The sequence below is a fragment of the Gossypium hirsutum genome, chromosome A02 (genome assembly GCF_007990345.1).
Source record: "Gossypium hirsutum isolate 1008001.06 chromosome A02, Gossypium_hirsutum_v2.1, whole genome shotgun sequence".
NCBI classification, from domain to species: Eukaryota; Viridiplantae; Streptophyta; class Magnoliopsida; order Malvales; family Malvaceae; genus Gossypium; species Gossypium hirsutum.
This window is the reverse complement of record NC_053425.1, coordinates 52,497,289-52,520,914: the sequence shown is the minus strand read 5'-3', so window position 1 is coordinate 52,520,914 and position 23,626 is coordinate 52,497,289. Positions and strand designations below refer to the sequence as shown.

Here is a 23,626-nt window from a genome sequence, read left to right as displayed (position 1 = left end):
ACGTTAAAAATTTGGAGACATTACTTATATAGGGAGAAGTGCGTTATATACACAGATCATAAGAGCTTAAAGTATTTGTTGACTCAGAAGGAGTTGAATCTTAGGCAACGAAGATGGGTGGAGTTGCTTAAAGACTACGACTGTTCGATAGAGTACCACCCAGGAAAGGCTAATGTGGTGGTGGATGCATTGAGTCGAAGGGTTGTTACTGATTTGAGAGCCTTGTTCGCACGATTAAGTCTGTACGACGATGGAAGCTTGTTGGCAGAACTGCAAGTAAGGCCTACTTGGACTGAGCAGATTAAGGAAAAACAGTTGAAGGACGATTCATTAGCTCTTCGGTTCCAGCAAGTTAAGAGTGGTGAGAACGAGGATTTTGGGTTGAACACTGAAGGAGTTCTGTGCTTTCGTGGAAGGGTTTGTATTCCAAAGGACCCTGAATTGAGGCAGTTAATTCTAAAAGAGGCTCATGGTGGACTCTGTGCCATGCATCCTGGGGGAATAAGTTATATCGAGACTTGCGAGAGGTGTACTGGTGGTCCGGATTAAAAAGAGAGGTGACTGAATTTGTTGGGAAATGTCTGACGTGCCAGCAGGTTAAGGCTGAGCACCAATTGCCTTCGGGATTACTGCAACCTGTGAAAATTCCGCTATGGAAGTGGGAAAGAGTAACAATGGACTTTGTGAGTGGGTTACCTTTGACACCCACCAAGAAAGATTCGGTGTGGGTAGTTGTGGATAGCTTAACAAAATCTGCTCATTTCATACCTGTTCGTACCGACTACTCACTGCAAAAGTTGGCCAAGTTATATGTGGCGGAGGTAGTGCGACTGCATGGGGTGCCAGTGTCGATAATATCTGATCGAGACCCTAGGTTTACGTCTCAGTTTTGGCAGAAGTTGCAGGAAGCGTTGGGTACACGATTGGATTTTAGCACCGCTTTTCACCCACAGACAGATGGACAGTCAGAAAGGGTTATTCAGGTTCTGGAGGATATGTTGAGAGGTTGTATCATGGATTTTCGTGGAAGTTGGGAGGACTACTTACCATTGGCGGAGTTTGCGTACAATAATAGCTATCAAGCAAGTATTCAGATGGCACCATATGAAGCACTTTATGGGTGAAGATGTCGTACGCTGACGTGTTGGATAGAGTTGGGTGAACGACGAGTGCTTGGACCGGAATTGGTAGCAAACACTAAAAGCAAGGTTAGGCTGATAAGGGATCGGTTAAAGGAGGCATCGGATAGACAGAAGTCGTATGCGGATCTGAAGCGCAAAGAGATTGAGTTCGCTGTTGGGGATATGGTTTTCTTGAAGGTTTCCCCTTGGAAGAAAATTTTGAGATTTGGTAAGAAGGGTAAGTTGAGCCCACGGTTTATTAGGCCTTACTGAATTGTTAAGCGGGTTGGACCAGTGGCTTATCAGCTAGAGTTACCACCAGAACTGCATCGTATCCACGACGTTTTTCATGTATCCATGCTGAAGCGGTGTCCATCTGACCCAACTCATATCATACCAGTTACAGATATCGAGGTACAGTCAGATTTAACTTTCGAGGAGGAACTTGTGCAAATACTTGATCGTGACGTCAAGGTGTTGAGAAGGAAATCAGTTCCACTAGTGAAAGTACTTTGGAGGAACCATGGCAAAGAAGAAGCTACTTGGGAGACTGAGGAGGCTATGCGTCAACAGTACCCTCAACTGTTCTATTAATGTAAAATTTCGATGTTGAAATTTCTTTAAGGAGGGTAGAGTTGTAACGCCCTGATTTTCAGATTTATTCGTAGTTTTCAATATTTTGTAAAGACTTTAAAATTTTGTTTTTGGATGTGAAATTAATATTTTGAGTAGGTAAATGGGCTTATAGAAGGCCCATGTGTTGGCCAAAACCCAGTTGAATTTTTGAATTTTGGACTTAAAAGGTTAGGGGTTCTGGCTAAGTGGCCTTAAGTGGAGTGATGGGCAAATTGCAACACAAAAAGAGCCTTGGTAAAGTGGCCAGGGTGACGCCACTAGGCTCCTAAAAAGGTGGCGTGTGGAGATTTGAGGGAGGCATGGGATCGATTCCCTGTGTTGACAAATAGATGCATTTATTTTTAAGTGCAGGACGGGTAAGTGTTGGAGTCCAAGTGGATTCTGCTTGAGGAGAGTCTGGATTAGTCCAAACGCTTGGATTAAGGAGTGATAAGGGGAGAGATTTAAGGGATTAGGAGAGAGGATAGGAGTTGGCCGAATATTGGGAATTGAAGGGGGAAAAATTGGCAGAGGGTTATGAGGTTAGTATTTCGGCACCTAGGGTATTGAGTGGTGCCGTTCTTTTCTGCTCAGACATCACCAGGTTTTCTTTTCTCTCTTCTTCCTCTCTAGCCGAAACTACCACCTCCCCTATTCTTCTTTTTCTATTTTTTCTTCTTCAAAACCATTCATCAATTCTGTTGTTCATCAATACTTTTGTCGAAGTCGCAAAAGCCGAAATCTTGTGATCACTGCTTGTGCTGATTTCTTCAAAGCCAGGTCCTTCTATATTCTTTTGTTTTTATTAAATCTACGATTATCTTTTCTTAATCTTAGATACCTGACGGCAATTTTACTTCAAGGTTATAGTTACATATTGTCATCTCCTTCACCACCCAAAAGCCGAAAAACCATAGATTTGGGGGCTTATAGCTGAAACTTCAAAACTCCAGGAGTCGAGTTCTACCGTCGTTTGAAAGATAAATCTGCACCAGATTGCGTGGAGATCCAAAAGGAGTAAGGGGTAAGTGTTCATCATCTCAGATCTGGTCATATTTTACAAAGTTAAGAAAAGCCGAAGTCCCTAAAATCTAGGGAGGCTGTCGATTTGGGCATGTGGCTCAAAGGGTTTTTAACTGACGTTTTCTGTCAATGATTAGTGTCTTCTTAAGTGTTGGATTGAAAGCGTGGATCATTGGAACAATCGGATTCGGAGCTAGCTATCGATTTTGGCAAAAAGGTAAGGTTTCAAAGGCTTTTAGGGACATGGTTCGACCATGGATAAGTAGGTTGTGGGTTTAGTGATTATGGTTTGTAAATAAGAACTGTGCTAATCAATTGTAGGACATCAGAAGAGATCTCAGTAGCAGTCGTCGCGAATCAGGTGTGTACCAAACACCCTTTCTTAGTTCAATTCGGCAAAAGCCGAAATGCCGAAATTCCAGCATTTCATAAGCTTATGAGTATGCGAATGCTCTCAAGACATAGAGTAATTGTTAGATCTATCATCGCAAAGTGGTAAGTAAGTTCGTGTGACATTTTAGCGTACTTCGAAAAAAGGGGCCAGATGAGCCGAAACTAGGCCCAATGGGCTTACGGACCAATATGGGTAAGAGATAGGCAAAGTAGCCTGTTAGTTAGATGGTGGAACCAAATTCCATAAAACTGCTAAAATTACTGAAATAGCATGTGTAGTTGCGTAAGGTACGAAATTACCCCTAAAGAGCAAAATTACCGAAATACCCCTAGGGTTTAAATTGGCTAAACTGCATGATTGATTAATACTGTATTGTACATCATATGCTTTATTAATATCTGTTGCATGGGATTGGGATATTGATGGAGGAAGTATTGAAAGTGGTTCATCCACGTACTGGAGGCTTTGCCTCAACTTACTGATATTTGAGCAGCGTTGCTGCAACTGTGGAGTGTAGGGCTGGGTGGGTTGAGATATTCCCCACATGGAGTGTAGGGCTGGTACGGGGCAGTGTAGCGGTTGGTGGGTTGAGTAGTCTCCCCAGATGGGTTTGCATGCATTACAACTATTGTTACCTATGTTACTGAACTGGGCCTATGGGCCACACTGTTATGTAAAAAGGGGCTAAGGCCTTGCTACTGTATTCTGAAAAGGGCTTCGGTCCACTGTGTACTGTTATCTGGATAGGGCTTAGGCCCAATGGGGCTCGAGCTAATTTGGGCTTTGGATGGGTTTCTGTATACACTGAGTTTTCCCAAACTCACCCCTTCCTCTTCCATCCTTGCAGGTGAGCCCTAGTTGGTGGACTTGGAGTTGGGCGGGATTCAGAATGGCCATGAAGATTGATTGCCGATTTTAAATAAGTTTAGCATTTAATTTGGATTATTTTTTATTATGCTTAAAGTTGTAATAAGGCCGCTCTTTTTAATTAATTTTATTTTGGGGATTATTAAACTGGTTAGCACTAGGGTTCGTTTTATAAAAACTACTTGTTTTTAAAAGATCACGATGACGCGCAAAGTTTCCGCAAAGTAAATGTTTTTCCAAGAAAATAAATATTTTAAGCAAATGTTTTTCAACCTTAATCACTTTCTTAAGATGGACATAACCAAACGGTTTTCTCAAAATTATACGAGATGTTAGAGTGTGGCAATGGCGGTGTGCATGTCTAGGATTGGATTCGAAGGGAGCTTGGTACTTAAGCAGTCCGACAGACTCACCTCCTCTTCTTCCTGGTTTCCTACCTGGTGCACAGCTTTCGTTCACTTGAACCTACTTTTAAAAGTGTCTTTTACAACACCAACTAAAATTTTCCAAACTAAGTAATACGGAATGTTTTGAACGCTTCGATGTGGCGCATCAGATCCGGTCATAACGTCTAGGCTGGGTTTGGGGTGTTACAGGTTAATCGTGGAGGTAGGCTTTTCATGGCATGAGTGGGTTAATCCTAAGTGCCTTAATCATTTTGACATATCAAATCAAATGGTGTGGTCTCGACATGCATAATCAAGCAAGTTCTAGAATAACAGTTCAATACTGACGTACTCAAAGCAATAATAAAAGTGAGTATGAAGAATTAATAGATGCTCAAAAGGCTCAAAAATCTCACAAAAATTATGGCTTTTTTATGTTTAAAACTTGTGAATTCCAACTCAAAGTAATACCTAAACTTTGGGGAAACAACCTAAGATTTTAAATTTTTAAAAATCAACTTATCGTGCTTGATTCTCTAATGTCTTGAGGTTTAAACAATCAATGCATAAATGCCTATGTTTTAATTCAAGATATATCAATCAACGTCACAAATCAATCAAAATTTATCCTAAATACGATATGAGAGGCTTTCAAGAGAACAAGGCAGTCATTCAGGGATTTTTCTGATAATGAAATAAATACCCCCCACACTTAAGATGTACATTGCCCTCAATGTACAAAGATAGATATTAGAATATAAAAATAAGATAGGGAGAGAAGTGAAACTTCCTGAGTTAAAAATGGATAAAATTCCTAGATTAGCGAGAGCGAGTTGCTGGAAATGCTTGAGGACAAACATGATTCTGAAGAACAACAGGAGAATTGGGGGGATAATTTGGTAGTAATCATAAAAATAAGCCGTGTTTAAAAACAAAATAATCTTCAAAAATTAAAGAAAGAAAAATAAAAGAAGATAGATAATCTAATTTTTCAAGTGGCATGGCCAGTTCACACGCTCGTGTAGATCATGTCCTGCCCGTGTTTATCACGAAGTGAAATGTCGTCACATGGCCTTCGGGCACGCCCGTGTATCTAGGTCGTGTGGCTGCATGATCATGTTACATGACCGTGTGTGATGTGGTTCGCTTCTCCCACGGTTGTGTCGCTCTGCATACGCCAGTGTTATTTTGATAGTGTTGCCCATGGTTGCAAGACACGGGCGTGTCGCATGCCTGTGTTCATTTGGAAAATTTGACCACGGTCAGGTCGTACGCTCGTGGCCACTTATCGCATCCCGTGTTGGGAAAGATAACTTTTACCTTGTTGTCGTACGGCCGTATCACACGGCCGTGTTTCCGTCCGTGTTGGTCACACGGCCTTAAGCACGACCATGTGGAGTTGGGAAGCTGTGCTTCAAAGACACTGTTAGTGACCTAGATGTTTAAAAATTGAAATTTAAATAATTTAAAACCGTTAGTACTCGGGTTGCCTCCCGAGAAGCGCTTGTTTATAGTCAAAGCTCGACTGTTACCTTGTTGGTTTATTCAGGGAAGTTTGTGGATTCATAGCTCCTCTCCATCGTCTTTAAAATTCTCACCGTTATAAAGTTTGAGACGATGTCCATTTACTTTGAAAGTACCGTGTGATGGGTGACTTACCTCTATTGTGCCATATGGCAGAATAGATTGAATTACGAAAGGTCTTGACCATCGTGATTTAAGTTTCCCAGGAAACAATTTGAGTCTTGAGTTGTATAGGAGGACAAGATCTCCAACTTCAAATTGTTTTCGTTGCTTTAAACGAGTGTCATAGCGCCGCTCTGTTGCTTCCTTGTATAGGCATGAGTTTTCGTATGCATTGGCTCGCCACTCATCAAGTTCATTCAGCTGTATCAACCTGTTTTTTCCTGCAAGTTCGGGATCAAGGTTTAGAAATTTAATAGCCCAAAAAGCTATATGCTCTAGTTCGAATGGTAGATGACAACTTTTTCATAAACAAGTCTGTACGGTGATGTAATGCCCCCATGCCCGAAACCGTCACCGGAGTCAAGCTTGAGGTGTTACTAAACTTATCTTACCTTTTAAACAACTCTAAACCACTTATTTTAATTTTTGGAATAAACTATTTTTCTGCATCATGGTTGCTTAAAAATTCATTTCTTGAGTTTCAAAACTCAAAATTAAGATCCATAAATTTTTCCTGAAACTAGACTCATATATATATCTACTAATTTTTTTCTAGAATTTTTGACTTATCCAATTAGTACAGTTTATTAGTTAAAGTTACCCCTGTTTCAGAATTCGACTGCAATGACCTCTACTTACTACGAACCACTTTTCTACATGTAAAAAATTCATATGGCTATATCGTTTGTTTCTATTAAAACTATATTAAATAAGGATTCTAACCATATACAGTACACCACCTAATTATTTTTGTAAAATATATGGTGAATTTCCAAAGTTGGAACAGGGGATCCAGAAATCGCTCTGGCCCTATTTCATTAAAACTCAGATATCTTATAAAATACAAAACCTTTACCTGTTTTGCTTATTCATTAAAACATTATTTCTGATACTTGAATCCGTTTTTAAGTTACTTTCACATTTTTCATAGTTTTCATGTGATAGTTACTGCTTAATCATACATACTATTAAACATGTATATCATCAGCCATTCTATTAGCTAATCACTAGCAAGTATTTACACATCATTCATTGATCATATCATATCAAAAGAAACCAAGTTCATATACATGCCATACACAAAACGAAATGTCTAACTATACCAATGTGATTTCTTCGATAGTGTGATCAGGTCTCCAACGTTTGCTTCGATCCCCGAGTGGCTTGAGAAAAACTATAAAAAGAAGGAAAATAAAGGGGTAAGCATTAAGCTTAGTAAGTTTTCATGAAAATAAATAATAACATTCATAAGAACTATCTTACTACTTGGCATGATACTACATAATGCAACTTCATTAATTGTCACAGACATTTTTTAAACTTCTTCACTTACTCACTTACTTAAATACTAACTTACTTAATCAAATTTATTAATACATTTTACTTACCTTTTTCCTTATCAAGCATACATGAACATTATATACTTACCTTTACTCTTCTAGCATGAACTTGTCTTACCTTTTTAGTATAACTCGTCTTAGCTTACCTTACCTTGATATTCTCTTTAAATTTTCCCGTTGAACCACTTGGAATACTAAGGATACACGGGTACCTTACCATTGCCATGACTTGTCATGGTCTTACGTGGTATCCTTTTAAAACTTACCATTGCCATGTCTTGACATGGTCTTACATGGTAGCCTTGCCTTATGAACTCACCAATGCCATGCCTTGGCATGGTCTTACATGGGACCTTTGCCTTATAGTATGTAACACCCCTTACCCGTATCCGAGGCCGGGCTAAGGTATGAGGCGTTACCAGACAAACATACAAACATTAAACTAAAATACGAGCCATAAAATTTTATTCATATTTCAAAGCGTTCGTTCTCTTACACATAGTCCCTTATTTGAGTCTACATAGCCCAAAACATACTTTAGAAAGGGTTTGGGACTGAACCGAGAACTTACGAAAATCTTGGAAATTTCATGCTTTAAGGCTCCACACGCCCGTGTCCCAAAGTCATGTTCCCTACATGGCTGAGACACATGGTCGTGTCTCTGTCTGTGTGGAATATACCTAGGCTATTTTCCAAGCTTTGGTCAACCTTGATCTCTTACACACTTATACAAAATCAAAGGCATATAACATGGTATTCATTTAATGATTAAACATCCTCAATTAAACCACAAACATAGCATTTGTATGTCATCATACATGTGTCTCTCATACTCATTTTACTTTGTTTATTATAGTACCACTTATACATTTATACCAAGATTATCATCTTACCAAATATCTTCAGCTTAATCATCAAGCATTCATATTTAAAGCTAGATCATATCTTTATAAAATACCACGATTCAGATGCGCAGAATAACATGTCTGCCTGAAACATTTCAATTCAATTCCATACCCAACAAGCATTACATTGAGACTAGTCATATATATATACATGTCATGATACATAACATTCTCTTTTGTTTTCTTATAAACACATATCATTTATTTCATTATATCAATATTTCATATACCATAGTTTCCATGTATTCCACAGTATTTATTTTCCTCCTCCTCCTCTCCATTCCACATCCTTAATGTATATAGCATTCTTGTAAGTACGATTTCACAATTTACTAATAAATGTTCACATCAAACTGTCCACACGAGTCATAGTCACTTAATTATTTACAATTCGAGCTACAGAGCTCCAAATTAAGATCCGTAAATTTCCCCTGAAACCACACTATCTTTCCACCAAAAATTTTCATAATTTTTGGTTTAGCCAATTAGTACAGTTTATTCATTAAAATTTCCCCTGTTTCACTTTCTGACAGTTCTGACCTCTCTTCACTAAAAAATAATTATCTCATAGTACAGAACTAGGATAATGTTCTTGTTGATTTATCTTGAAAATAGACTCATTTTGGATTTTAAAAATATAATTTTGAGCCTCTAATTATTTTTCTCCAAATTTTTGTGATTTTCCAAAGTCAGAACAGGGGATCACGTAATCATTCTGAATCAGTCTCACAAAAACATAAATATCTCAAAATATAGAACTCCTTTGCTTTCTATATTTCTTTTATATGAAAATAGACTCATTAATCTTTAATTTGATATCTCATTCAGTCTCTGATTCAATTTATACTATTTTTGGTGATTTTTCAAAATCACGTCACTGCTACTATCCAAAACAGTTTTATTGCTAATTCACTCTTTCACACTTTCTTTGTATTAACCTCATTTTAACATACATATCACAAATCATTTTCACCACATTTCATACATCACAAGTATAGGCCCATGATCACAAGGTCACCATAAAATCATCCTCATGTATAACTTACTTGTTTATAACCTTACTACATCCTGGTCACTTAATGAACACATCATTCACATAACCAAGTTCCTGCACTTATTCATCACAAAACTCACAAAGCAATACATAGAGAGTCTCCCGTTGAACACTTCGGATCAATCCTTGATACTTGGTGGTTTCAGCACATAGCTCCACCCATCATATAGTTTGGCTCTCTTGTACACATGGTGAACACTTAGTACCACACATGTGACCTAGCCAGTTTATCTCGTAGCTCTCTTGTCTACATGGTGTCCTTCACTTGGAACCACGCATGCGACCTAGCTACATATATCCCGTAGCTCTCTTGTCTGCATGGTGTACACATAGTATCACCCATGTGACCTAGCTACATCATAATGTCTTGTAGCTCTCTTGTACACATGATGTGCACTCAGCACTATACATGTGACCTAGCTACATACCATCTGTATCATCCAATCTTTCCGAAGGTTCAACCGGGATTTCTCTCTCTTTTTCAAAAATTTCACCAATCAAGTAATTATCCACAAACATATTTCCAATATTTTTATAAAATATCATAATACAAGTAATAGTGATGTATTACTTACATATAAACTTACATCTCATTTAATATCAACGCAATAACATTAAATTACACATTGTCTTATTAAAAATCATATGAACTTACAATTTCCCATAATATTCATAATCATAGAAATCACATTTATGTATGATAATTCAATGCACTTCATGTACCATAGACATATTTTTAAATCAATTCATAAACTTGGCACCATAATCATTTAATTTAACATAATTCAATTAATTTACTAAATTTAACTTTCAAATATAAATTACAGCATTATTGTTGTATTATTATCAAACCAACTTACATACTTTCAACACCTCAGAGATCATAGTAAATATATCAATTTTACATTGAAACATGCATAAATTAATGCTTATTATACATATGAACTTACCTTGATATTAAAACGGCCATTTTACCAACTTTCCCAATTTTCAATTTTTCTCTCATTCTAGGTTCAAATCTCATTTTCCGGGATCTAAAACATCATATTTTACTTATTTAATTAATGTACTATTCAAAACAGTCCTTAACTCAAACTTTGGAAAAATTACAATTTTGCCCCTAAATTTTTGCATATTTACACTTTTGCCCCTAGGCTCAGGAATTAAACTTCATCCCTTATTCTTATATTTTATGACATGATGATCACGTTTCCCTTCTATGGAAACATCAAATTCTCACTCTAACATATACTTATGACTATTAGGTATTTTTACCGATTAAGCCCTTTTGCTCGTTTTCACTTAAAACCGAGTAGCACAAGCTTTCTAACATAACTTAAAACCTCATATTGAATCATAAAACACAAAAATACACAAATTTTACCTATGGGTATTTTTCCAAATATGAACCCTAGGTTGAATTATTGCTAGCATAATCTAAATCAAGTTACCGGGACTCCAAAAACGTAAAGAACTTGAAAAACGGGGTTAGAACGGACATACAATTGAGCTTGGGAAGCTTGAAAACCCTAGCCATGGAGTCTCCCGTGGTATACACGTCCATGGTGAAGAAGATGAGCAAAATTGGCTTTTAATTTTATATTTTAATTCATTTTACCCCTAAATGACCAAAATACCCTTACTACTAAACTTTTCAAAAATTCCATCCATGTCCAATTTTTGTCCATAACTTAGAAATTGGTCAAATTGCTATTTAAGACCTCCTAATTAATATTTCAAATCAATTTCATACTAGAAACTTCTAGAATGCAAGTTTTGCAACTTATTCAATTTAGTCCCTAACTTCGAATTAAGCACTTTATGCATAGAATTTCTTCACGAAATTTTCACACAATCATGCAATCATATCATAGACCTTAAAATAACCATAAAATAATTATTTATATCATAGATTTTGTGGTCCTGAAACCTCTATTCCAACTAGACCCAATTTTGGGCTATTACATAGTAACTTATCAATGCCATGTCTTGACATGGTCTTACATGATTTCCTTGCCTTAGAAACCTTACCAATTGCCATGCCTTGGCATGGTCTTACACGGTATCCTTAAACCCTAATGTCATGACATTTGTATCCTAGACATTCCTAAGGTTCAACCGGGACTTTCTGAAATTACTTCTCCGTCAATTCATGCTTAAGTCTTCTTTGAATAATTTCATAAAATAAATATTCACTTGCTGGAAATTAACAAAATTAACATAAAATAATAGAATATTGCATTTATTTACCGTAAACTGACCTTGAAACAAAATACAATCAACTATATCGATTTAGTCCACTATATTTTTCTTTCCCCGGTCTAACTCCAGATTTTGTTCTTCTTGATCTATAATAAAAAATTTAGCTTATTTAAGACTTACATTTATTAAAACAGTCCTTGACCCAAACTTTGGGAAAATTAAATTTTTGCCCCTAAACTTTCACATATTTGCACTTTTTTCCTAAGGCTCGTAATTTAAACTTCATCCTATTTTCTTATGTTTTATTACATGCTGATCATTTTTCCCTTCTATGACAACATCAAATTCACACTCTAACATGTACTTATGACTATTAGGTATTTTTACCGATTAAGCCCTTTTACTCATTTTCACTTAAAACCGAGTAGCACAAGTAGTCGAACATAATTTAAAACCTCATATTATATCATAAAACACCAAAATACACAAATTTCACCTATGGGTATGTTTCCAAATATGAACCCTAGGTTGAATTATTGCTAGAATAAGCTTAATCAAGTTATTGGGACTCTAAAAACGTAAAGATCATTAAAAACGAGGCTTGGAATCACTTACTATGGAGTTTGAAAGCTTGAAACAAACCCTAGCTATGGAGAACCCTTGAAATTTTGGCCTAATGAAGAAGATGATGAATTTTGTGTTATTTTTCCCTTTTTATTTTATTTAATATTCAAATGACCAAAATGCCTTCCTTATTAAACTTTCAAAATTTCCATCCATGTCCTATTTTGTCCATGAACTTAGAAATTGGTCAAATTTCTTTTTAAGACCTCCTCATTAATATTCCAAAGCAATTTCATACTAAAAACTTCTAGAATGCAAGTTTTACAAATTATTCAATTTAGTCCCTAATCTCAACTTAAGCACTTTATGCATAGAATTTCATCACGAAATTTTCACAAAATCATGGAATCATATCATGAACCTCAAAATAATAATAAAATAAATTTTTCTACCTTAGATTTGTGGTTTCGCAACCACTGTTCCGTTTAGGCCCTATTTCGGGATATTACAGGTGATGTCCCTATAGGGGTCTTAAAAGTAGTTCTGTAAGCCCATAAGGAATCATCTACTTTCATTGCCCAATCTTTTCTGTTTGATTCTACTGTTTTTTCTAGGATCCATTTGATTTCTCAGTTTGCCACTTCAACTTGTCCATTAGTTTGAGGATGGTATGGGGTGGCTATTCTATGATGAACTCCGTATTTCTTAAGAGTTTTTTCAAATTGGGAATTACAAAAATGAGTGCCCCTGTCATTGATAATTTCTCTAGGCGTTTTGAATCTCGAGAAGAGTTTCTTAAGGAAATGTACTACCACTCTAGCATCATTAGTAGGTAGAGCTTGGGCTTCCACACATTTGGACATATAATCAACTACTACTAAGATGTATTTATTCCCAAATGAACTGGAGAATGGGCCATGAAATCGATACCCCAAACGTCAAATATTTCACATGAAAGCATATAGTTTTGAGGCATTTCATCACGTTTAGATATGTTACCTGTCCGTTGGCATTTGTCACATGAAGTAACGTACCTGTTAGCATCTTTGAATAATGAGGGCCAGTAAAAACCTAATTCAAGTATTTTATGTGCGGTCTTAGTTCCACTATAGTGTCCTCCAGTTGGCCCTGAGTGGCAATGTTCCAGTATTTTTGATGTTTCTTATCTTGTAATGCATCTTCTAATACTTGATCTGTACATTTGCGAAAAAGAAAGCGGCCATCCCAAAAGTAGCTTTTCACATCATTAAAGAATTGCTTCTTTTGCTAGTGTGTTAACCCTTTTGGGATAATGTTAGCGGCTAAAAAATTTGTGATATCTGCAAACTAAGGTACCTCAGAGTCAGATATAGTGAAAACTTGTTCTTCAAGAAACGAATCATTTATTTTAACTTCATCTAGTTCTTTGGTATTGAAATTCTCAAGCCTAGACAGATGATCAGCCACGAGATTTTCAGTTCTTTTCTTATCCTGAATTTCCAAGTCAAATTCCTGCAATAGGAGAATCCATCGAATGAGTTGAGGTTTTGTATTAGTTTTAGTTAAAAGGTAGCGAAGGGTGGAATGGTCAGTGTAAACAACAACTTTAGACAATATGAGATATGATCGAAATTTATCAAATGCAAAAACCATAGTTAGCAATTCTTTTTCCATACTTGTATAATTCTCTTGTGCGGCTGTCAAAGTTTTGCTAGCATAATAGATAGGTTGAAAATGCTTGTCTCTTCGTTGTCCCAATACTACACTTACTGTACAATCACTCGCATCACACATTAATTCAAATGGTAAGTTCCAATCAGGTGTAATTATGATTGGACCATTAATTAATTTATCCTCAAAAGTATTAAATGCTTCTAAACACTCGTGATTGAAATGAAAAGGTATATCTTTTTCTAGAAATTTATCAAAGGCTTAGCTATTTTAGAAAAATCCTTAATAAATCTTCTATAAAAACCAACATGTCCTAAAAAGATTCTAATAGCCTTAACCGAACTAGGAGGGGGTAATTTTTTGATTGTTTCTATTTTAGATTTGTCCACTTCAATCCCTTTACTAGAAATTTTATGCCCTAATACAATACCTTTTTAAACCATGAAGTGACATTTCTCCTAGTTAAGGACAAGGTTCGTTTCCTCACATCTTATTAAAACTCGTTTCAAATTTTGAAGGCAGAGATGGAAAGAGTTACCGAATACCGAGAAATCATCCATAAATACTTCTATGATATCTTCTATGAGTTCATCAAAGATGGCCATCATACAACCCTGAAAAGTGGCAGGAGCATTACATAACTCAAAAGGCATTCTACGATAAGCAAACGTACCATATGGGCATGTGAATGTCATTTTTTCTTGATCTTCAGGAGCTATTGGGATCTGGAAGTAACCAGAGAGTCCATCTAGAAAGCAGTAGTACATGTGCCCGGATAATCTTTCCAACATTTGGTCAATTAATGGTAAGGGGAAGTGATCTTTTCTTATGGCATCATTCAGTTTCCTGTAGCCAATACAAACTCTCCATCCTATGACCATCCTTGTTGGGATTAATTCATTCTTTTCGTTGGTCACAACCGTCATGCCTCCTTTCTTAGGGACAACCTGTACTGGACTTACCCAAGAACTGTCAGAAATAGGATAAATAATTCCAGCATCTAGAAGTTCAATTACCTCGGCTTTAACAACTTCATTCATGTTGGGGTTCAGTCGTCTTTGAGCTTGCACACACGGTTTGTATTCATCTTCCATAAAAATTTTATGGGTGCAAAAAGAAGGGCTGATTCCTTTAATGTCAGAAATTTTCCAAGCTATGACCTTTTTATTTTCTTTTAATACTTGGATTAATTTCTCTTTCTCCTTAACTGGTAATGTAGAATTATTTCCAAGGAATGCGTATTCCAAGTGGTTTGGTAATTGTTTAAGTTCCAGTTTGGGAGGCTCCTCAATAGAGGGTTTTTGCTTAAGTTCATCGTTTATCTTAATGCCCTCATATTCTACTTGTCTTGAAGAATGTTCATTAGGTTCATCATCTGTCTCCTCTTCTTGGGCTAGATATAATCCCGTCGTCTCCTTCTGTACAATTTCCTGAAAAGAGTCTTGAGTAGTATGGTCAATAGAGTCAATAAAATAACATGAATCATCCTGTTCCCTAGAGAACCTCATAGCATCGTAAATTTTAAAGATAATCTCTTCGTCACCTACTCTAAGTGCCAATTTACTGTCACCTGCATCGATTACAGCCCTAGCATTGGCTAAAAATGGGCACCCTAAAATTAAGGGCACTTCCACATCTTCATCCATGTCAAGCACAACAAAGTCAACAAGAAATATGAATTTATCTACTTTCAGAAGTACATCTTCTATAATACCCCTAGGATATTTAACAGATCTATTGGCTAATTGAATACTCATCCTAGTGGGTTTAGGTTCCCCAAGACCAAGTTGTTTGAACATTTTATATGGCATCAAATTAATGCTAGCGCCTAAATCAGCTAGTGCTTTCTCAACATTTAGACTACCAATTAAGTAAGGGATAGTAAAACTTCCTGGATCTTTTAGTTTGGTTGGCAGCTTGTTTTGGAGTATGGCTGAGCACTTATTGTTGAGTTCTATTGTAAATAAGTCCTCGAACTTCCTTTTGTTTGTTAGAAGCTCCTTCAAAAATTTTGCGTATGTAGGCATCTGCAAGATAGCTTCAACAAAAGGTAAGTTGATATGTAATTGCTTAAAAAGTTCAAGAAACTTACCGAATTGTGCATCAATGCGGTCTTTTTTCAATTTTGTTGGGTATGGAACTGATGGTTTATATTCCTTCGACACTGGTTTGTCACTATTTTCGGGTTTTTCTTTACCCCTTTCGCTTACCACAGCTTCTTGTGTTAGCTTCTTTTCAGATTCCGCTAACACATTCCTACTCCTTAGTGTAACTGCTTCTACATGCTCTTTTGATTTAGTGTTACTACGTGAGATTCCTAGTGGTCTTTTCGAAATCAGTTTGGACAGCTGGCCTATCGAGTTTCAAGCCCTTGGACGATGCTTGTTGATTTTAAAGTGCTATCTCGGTGTTCTGAAAATGGTTTTCTAACACCGATATAAACTTTGAGAGCATCTCTTCAAGGTTTGGCTTCTTTTCTTATTGATAGGTTGGTTGTTGAAAACTCGAAGGATGTTGTGGTCTTTGATTTCCTTGACTGCCCTACGAGAAATTGGGGTGGTTCCTCCAACCTGCATTGTAAGTGCTACTATATGGGTTATTTTGGGATCGAGAGTTATTGTTACCCATATATTGGACTTGTTCCTCCTCGATGCTAGGGTTGAAGGGTTGATACTCTGTGCATGCTCCTCCTCCATTCGTCTCGCACCTCATTACTGGATGTACCTGAGTAGAACCAAGTAAACCATCAATCTTTTTATTTAAAAGTTCTACCTGATTTGACAGCATAGTAACTGAATCGACATTATAAACGCCTGCTGTTTTAGTTGGCTTAGTCCTCATGACTTGCCACTGATAGTTATTCAGTGACATCTCCTCTATAAACTCAGAAGCATCTTCAGGTGTTTTATTATTGATGGTTCCGCCAACAGTTGCGTCAACCATTTGTCGAGTCAAAGGATTCAGGCCATTATGGAACATTTGAACCTGTAGCCAAAGTGGTAACCCATGGTGAAGGCAACTTCTCATTAAGTCTTTGTATCTCTCCCATGCATCGTAAAGAGTTTCTAGGTCCATCTGCACAAATGAAGAGATATCATTACGTAATTTAGCCGTTTTAGTAGGAGAAAAATATTTTAATAGAAATTTTTCAGTCTTTTGTTCCCAAGTAGTGATTAACCCTCATGGTAATGAGTTCAACCACTGTTTAGCTTTGTTTCTCAATGATAAAGGGAATAACCAAAGACGAATGCATCATTAGAAACACCATTAATTTTAAATGTATCGTATAGTTCTAAGAAGTTTGCTAAGTGAACGTTGGGATCCTCACCCTGCAAACCATCAAACTGAACAAATTGTTGTATCATTTGAATAGTGTTAGGTTTTAGTTCAAAAGTATTTGCAGCTATAGCAGATCTAACTATGCTTGATTCAGTTCCTGTTAAAGAAGCTTTAGCATAGTCATACATAGTGAGTGGAGCAGAATTTTGATTAACCGCAATTGTAGGAGGTAACCGATTGTCTTGGTTTTCAGCCATCTCTTCGGTTGGGGGTTGAGTATCACCCTCTTGCTCGTTCTCTATGTATCTTAAGCTTCGCCTTATTTCTCTTTGGTTTTTGCGAACTGTGTGATCAATTTCTTCGTCAAAAAGTAGTGGTCCTGACGGGTTTCTTCTAGTCATAAACTATAAAAACCTGCCAAGAGAAAGAACAAAAAGTAAATTAATAAATAAAAAAATTAAATTAAATTAAATTAAATTGCAAGAAAAATAAATGGCTAAAGTAATAAAAATTGAGCGTTCCTAATATCTTACTTCCCCGACAACGGTGCCAAAAACTTGATCGAGTGATTTTGTGATAGGTTTTAAATATTTATAATTAATCGTTCTTGAAACTAACTATTACCGCGATGTAGGCAAGTGTACCTATCGAATAGTAGTATAGTTTTAGCAAGACCGGATTGTCGAACCCAAATGAACTAAAAGTACTAGTAATGACTGTCTTTTTATTATCTAGCCTAAGAATAAAGAGGTTTTTGTTTTAACTAACTAATTATCTAAACTAAGAATTCACATAGAATGGAATTGGGGAATTACTTTTGGGAAAATCGATTGAATTAAGACAATACCTAAGGAAAAATCCACCTGGACTGTACTTGTTATTCTGGCTCCGAATCAGACGATTTATTCATTTAACTTGTTCCGTAGAGATCCCTAAGTTATGTTATTATCCCTATTCAAGACTAATACGTCTAATCCCTAGATTGAATAATTGAGACCTTTCTCTAATTAATACGCTAGGATTGTATTAACTCGATTTATGGATCCCCTTATTAGGTTTCACCCTAATCCGGCAAAATCTTGTCACCCTATGTCTAGGTGCGCAAACAACTCAGCTTAATTATGACAAATGTACTCTTAGACAGGGTCTATTCCTCCTCTGAATAAGAGCTTATCTTGAATCAGTATCCTGGGATATCAAAACAAGAATTAAGAATACATAATTAAGAACAAGTTAAATATTTATCATACAATTAAGAAAAAATAACAAGATTCGTCTTTGAGTTTCATTCCCCTTAGGTATTTAAGGGTTTTAGTTCATAACTAAATAAGAAAACATCTCAGAATAATAAAGAATACAAAACATAAAGAAAACCCAAAACTCCAGAAGGGGAAATTGAGGAGAGATCTTTAGTCTTGATGGTGAATTCGGGTTCTGAAATGGATCAATCGACTTCCTTGGAGTAATTCCTTACTCCCTATTCTCTCTTCTTTCTTCCTCCTCTAGGGTGTATTTATAGGCTTTGGAATGCTTAAAAGCCCTTAAAATTAGCCTTTTCCAAATTGGACTCAACTTGGGCTTGGCAGGAACACGCCCGTGTAAATCGTGCTTCGAATCTTCCAAATTGACACTGCCGTGTGGTCTGCCCGTGTGAGGAGGTCCAGGCCGTGTTGATTTTGAATTTGGCCCATTTTCTTCGTTCTTAGCCCGTTTCTCGTTCCTTTCACTCTCCTATGCTCTCCTAAGTATAAAACATGAAATTAAGGCATTAGGAACATCGAATTCACCAATTCTAACGAAAAATCATCCATAAAATGTGTTAAGCATGGGGTAAAAGTATGCTCTCCTAACTATGTTGTGTAGGTGTGTGCATTAAAGGTTGGAAAAATGGCTTGGTAAATAGCCTTATTTTGTCTACACGGGTAGACACATAGGCGTGTGTCTAGGCCGTGTACGACACGCGACTTGCCCCACAGGCATGTGCTTACGCCGTGTGTCCCCTACACCCTAATTTTTGCAAAACAGAATGCCCAATATTGAGTACACGAGCAAAGACATGACCGTGTGTCTCAACCTTGTGAGGGCCACGACCCTAGACACGGGCATGTGTCCCACGCGTGTGAAGTCTGCACTTATTTAATGAAAAATCATAAATTTTAAATCGAACACACGGCCTAGCACACGGGCTGTGACTTGGCTGTGTGTCTTCAATTTGTTCTCGGGCAACAAACAGAGAGTTACATGGGTTCAGGACACGGGCCTGTGTGACCACACAGCTTGACCACATGCGCCTGTCCTATATCATCACGGGCGTGTGACCCCTGTTTAGTGAAAAATTTTCTTAAGTTCTTAGTTTAGTCCCGAACCACTTCCAAAGCATGTTTTCGGCCTCATAGGCTTGTATTAGAGACTTAATGATTAAATGCAAAAAGTTTTAATTTGGACGCAAATGTATAACCCAAAATTGTATGTTTGTTAGTGTGATAATTTCGGTAAAGCCTCGTACCCTGTTTCAGTGTTGAATACGAGTAAAGGGTGTTACAGTCCTCTAGGATAGTAAACACGAGGTAAGTCCGTCGAGTTAGTAAACATAGGTAAGTTCATTGGAATAAGAAAGAAAATGAGGTATGAAGGGTATAAAACCATAGCTTGGCTACAACATCCCATACAGTCTTCTAAGACACAAACGCTCAAAAACAACTCAAACCTTAGGTGCAGGGTATAGGTTTGTACGACCAGTATGAGAAACTCTATAGGAAGGGAAAGAGTTAAAAGAAAGTACGAGTAGAGGCAACTAAACTTTTAGGAATCTGCCAAAACAAATGAAAGCAAACAAGGCATCACCGAAGTCCCAATAAGTAAGGGGAAAAGATAGGTCGTTTGGGATCTGACTTGATCATGGAAATACAAGAGGAAAAATTGTCCAAGGATCACAAGCAAGGATCCAAAATGAAGAACCACCAGGGAGAGCTAAATGAAGTTGTACGCAGGAAGTTGATCTACCGTAATACGGTGTAGCATATTAAACTAGTTTTCATACTTAAAAAGCTTGAAAACACACATTTTTATTTGCTTTGAATTCAATAAAAAGTGTATTCTAAGTCTTTTTATAACCTCAAGGGCTAAATAAGTCCTAAAGGTGAGCTAACGTAATTGGTGAGTGTGTAGGATTGTAACACCCCTAACCCGTATCCAACACCGGGACAGGGCTCGAGGCATTGCCGGAACTTTACACTTTCAGTATACTAACTCCGGTTACAAAATTTCATTTGAATTTACAACTTTTCAATCATGAACATTTCATCCCTTGTATAGGCCTTCGAGACCTATAACATATTGGAAGGCATTGCGGGACAAATACGGGCACGTTCGATTAACCTTGGGCTCCTTAAAAAATTTTCCTTAACATAAAGGGACACACGTCCGTGTTGGTGGTCTGTGTGGACTCACACGCCCGTGTATCTTAGGGCACGCCCATGCCCTTCAATCGTGGGCAACACTAACTAATCAACACGGCCATGGAACACACCCGTGCTGCTTGTTTGTGGATGAAACTGTCATTTTAACACGGCCATGGTGCATGCCCGTGTGGCCTTTCCGTGTACAACTTTGAGTTAAAATTTTAGGTGCAGGTGACACACGGCCATAGCACACACCCATGGGAGGGAACCGTGTGTCACACACGGCCTAGACACACGCCTGTGTGTCCAACCGTGTGGACTTTATTAGGCTATTTTCCAAGCCTTTAGTCACCCCTTTCTACTACTTGTGCCTAGTGGTTACCAAGTTTGAGTGAAAACATAATTTTACGCTTGTAAATAATCTTAATGAAAATAGTTGTATGGAAACCTCATATCATTGGTTTCATACATAAATGATTATTTCCTCTTTAGTGTCATGCGTTCCCATGTCACATTAATCGATCCGAAATTGGCTTATTCATGTGACTCATAGCCAATTGGTAGCAACCCATCATTTGTAATTAAAACCATGCATAAAATTGTAGGTCATGGCATACTTAAGTTAAGCCAATTTTTCATGGCCATATACAAAGAGAGAAACATTTTTTTTACATGCCTTTACTTGGAAAATCAAATGACACATATAACAAAATACTTAAAATACTATACATGCCATTGAACAAAATAAACGGAGTCTTTATACCAAAGCTTGTTTAGTTGATAGTGTGTTGACTTTCCAATTATCTTCCAATCCTTATGAGTCTTTGAGCTCTGTGAGACAGGGAAAAAGAGAGGGGTAAGCATTTTCATGCTTAGTAAGCTCGAATAACTGGAGGGTAAACTTACCAAGTAATTAGCATACATCCACATCTAAATCATGAAATCATCAATTATGAAATGATTCCCTATCACATGCACTCAATCAACGAGTTAGTTACATAACAAAGCATCACGTAGTTTATGTAGATGAGCTCATCATTGATCATCTTATTGACATACATCATATTAATCCTGTTGAGTTTCTAGGAAATCTCGATGGAATACCCATTATCCGTCAATTCTTAAGAATGATCATTTCACATATATGCACCCCCGCAAACCTCACACCTCATGGCAGGATTACCAGTCCAGGCTAAATCCCTTATAGCGACAACCACCCTTATAGCGACAACCACCCTTAATGAACTCGGATCTGAATTACCAGTGCAGGCTAAATTCAGACCCTAATAGGATTACCCGTCCGGGCTAAATCCTCAATGGACATATATTCTTCGGGAGGCTCGATCATTCAAGGAACACCCATCCGGGCTAGATCCTTTCCATATTTGAGATCACGGATTACCCGTCCAGGCTAAATCCTTACTGCAACACATGTAAGATCTCTTTACACATATCAAGAGGGTTTATCCATCGTATTCCTTTTGTCAACCTCATCCAAGACATTTTTCACATGTTACCATCAAATATGCATTCCCATGATATTTCATGCTAATAATAAATGCAATCATCATGCATTCATAAATCATTCAATTGCACATATTAGGGGTTTACTTTAAGTTATCCGAACTTACCTGGTATTCGTTTCAAAGTTATGTTTCGGTTATTCTGAAACCTTGCGTTTACCTCGATCGACCTCCGAAATTTGTTCCTCGGGGTCTATATCAACAAAAATAACTCATTAATACACTACATTATGCATTTCAAGTTTAATATTTGCCCCTGGTCCAAGTGACCGTTTTGCCCCTAACCTTTCACATTTTTACGATTTAGTCCCTAGGCTCGTATAATGAAACACATGCACACTTTATCTTACCCAAGCCTAGCTGAACACTTTTCCTTATTATGGTAGCCCATATTATACATTATTTTCTCTTTTCTACCATACATTTACATCTTTTGCAAAATGGTCCCTATAAGGGTTTTTCATGAAAATCAAATAGGAAAAGATGTTTATTACACATTCATCTTTCATATCCCTCCATAATCCATCAAAATACAAGCAACTCATGTATGGGTAAATTTTTAAACATGAACCCTAGCATGAAATATGGGTAGAAATGGAGAGAGCAAGCTACCGGGATTTGAAAAATACGAAAAGCATGAAAAACGGGGCTTGGGAGCACTTAGTATTGAGCTTGGAAAGCTTGAAACCCTAGCTATGGAGAACCCTAAATTTTCGGCTGGATGAAGGAGAAAATGGCTGATTTTGGCTTGATTTTTCCCATTTTAATTCATTAAATTAAATCATTAAAATGACAAATGACCGAAATACCCTTATGCCCTTTCTTTAAAATTTCATCCATGCAAACCCATTTTTGTCCAAAAATTAGAATTTGGGAAAATTAATCTCCAAGACCTTCTAATTCATAATCTAAGGCAATTTCATACAAATTGCTTCTAGAATCCAAGTTTTACAATTTATTCAATTTAGTCCCTAATTTCCAATTGGACACCTTATACTTAGAATTTCTTTATGAAACTTTAACACATGTATATACTCATATTCTAGGCCTCATAATAATCATAAAATAAATATTTTGATGTCAAATTTGTGGTCTCAAAACCACTATTTCGACTAGGGGCCTTATTTCGGGATGTTAAATTTCTCCTCCCTTAGGGACTTTCGTCCTTGAAAGTCTTACCAGAAAACAGAGTCAGATATTGACTTCTCATAGTTTCTTCTGGCTCCCATATAGCCTTTTCTATACCATGTCGATGCCATAGAACTGTTACAAGAGCCACATCTTTATTTCTCAACTGTTTAACTTCGTGAGCCAATATCTTAACCGGTTCCTCTCCATAGGTCATGTCTGGTCGAATTTCAATCTTAGTCGGTGAAATTACATGACAGGGCTCTAATCGATATCTCCTTAACATGGATACATGGAACACGTCATTAATCTTTTCCAGTTCGAGTGGCAACACCAAACGATAGGCTAACGGTCCAACTCTTTCGGTGATCTCGTACGGTCTGATAAATCGTGGACTCAATTTACCTTTCCGACCAAATCTCAATACCTTTTTCCATGGGGATACTTTCAAAAATACTCTATCTCCAACTTGAAATTTAATTTCCTTT

At 37.1% G+C, this 23,626-nt stretch overlaps 1 non-coding gene across 1 annotated transcript; it reads left to right on the top strand.

Moving 5' to 3' along the window:
- The first annotated feature begins 16,808 nt into the window (after nt 1-16,808).
- LOC121217514 (small nucleolar RNA R71) lies at nt 16,809-16,915 on the top strand. The gene has a single exon (XR_005913603.1). It is a non-coding gene; the product is annotated as a small nucleolar RNA R71 (small nucleolar RNA).
- Nucleotides 16,916-23,626: the final 6,711 nt, after the last annotated feature.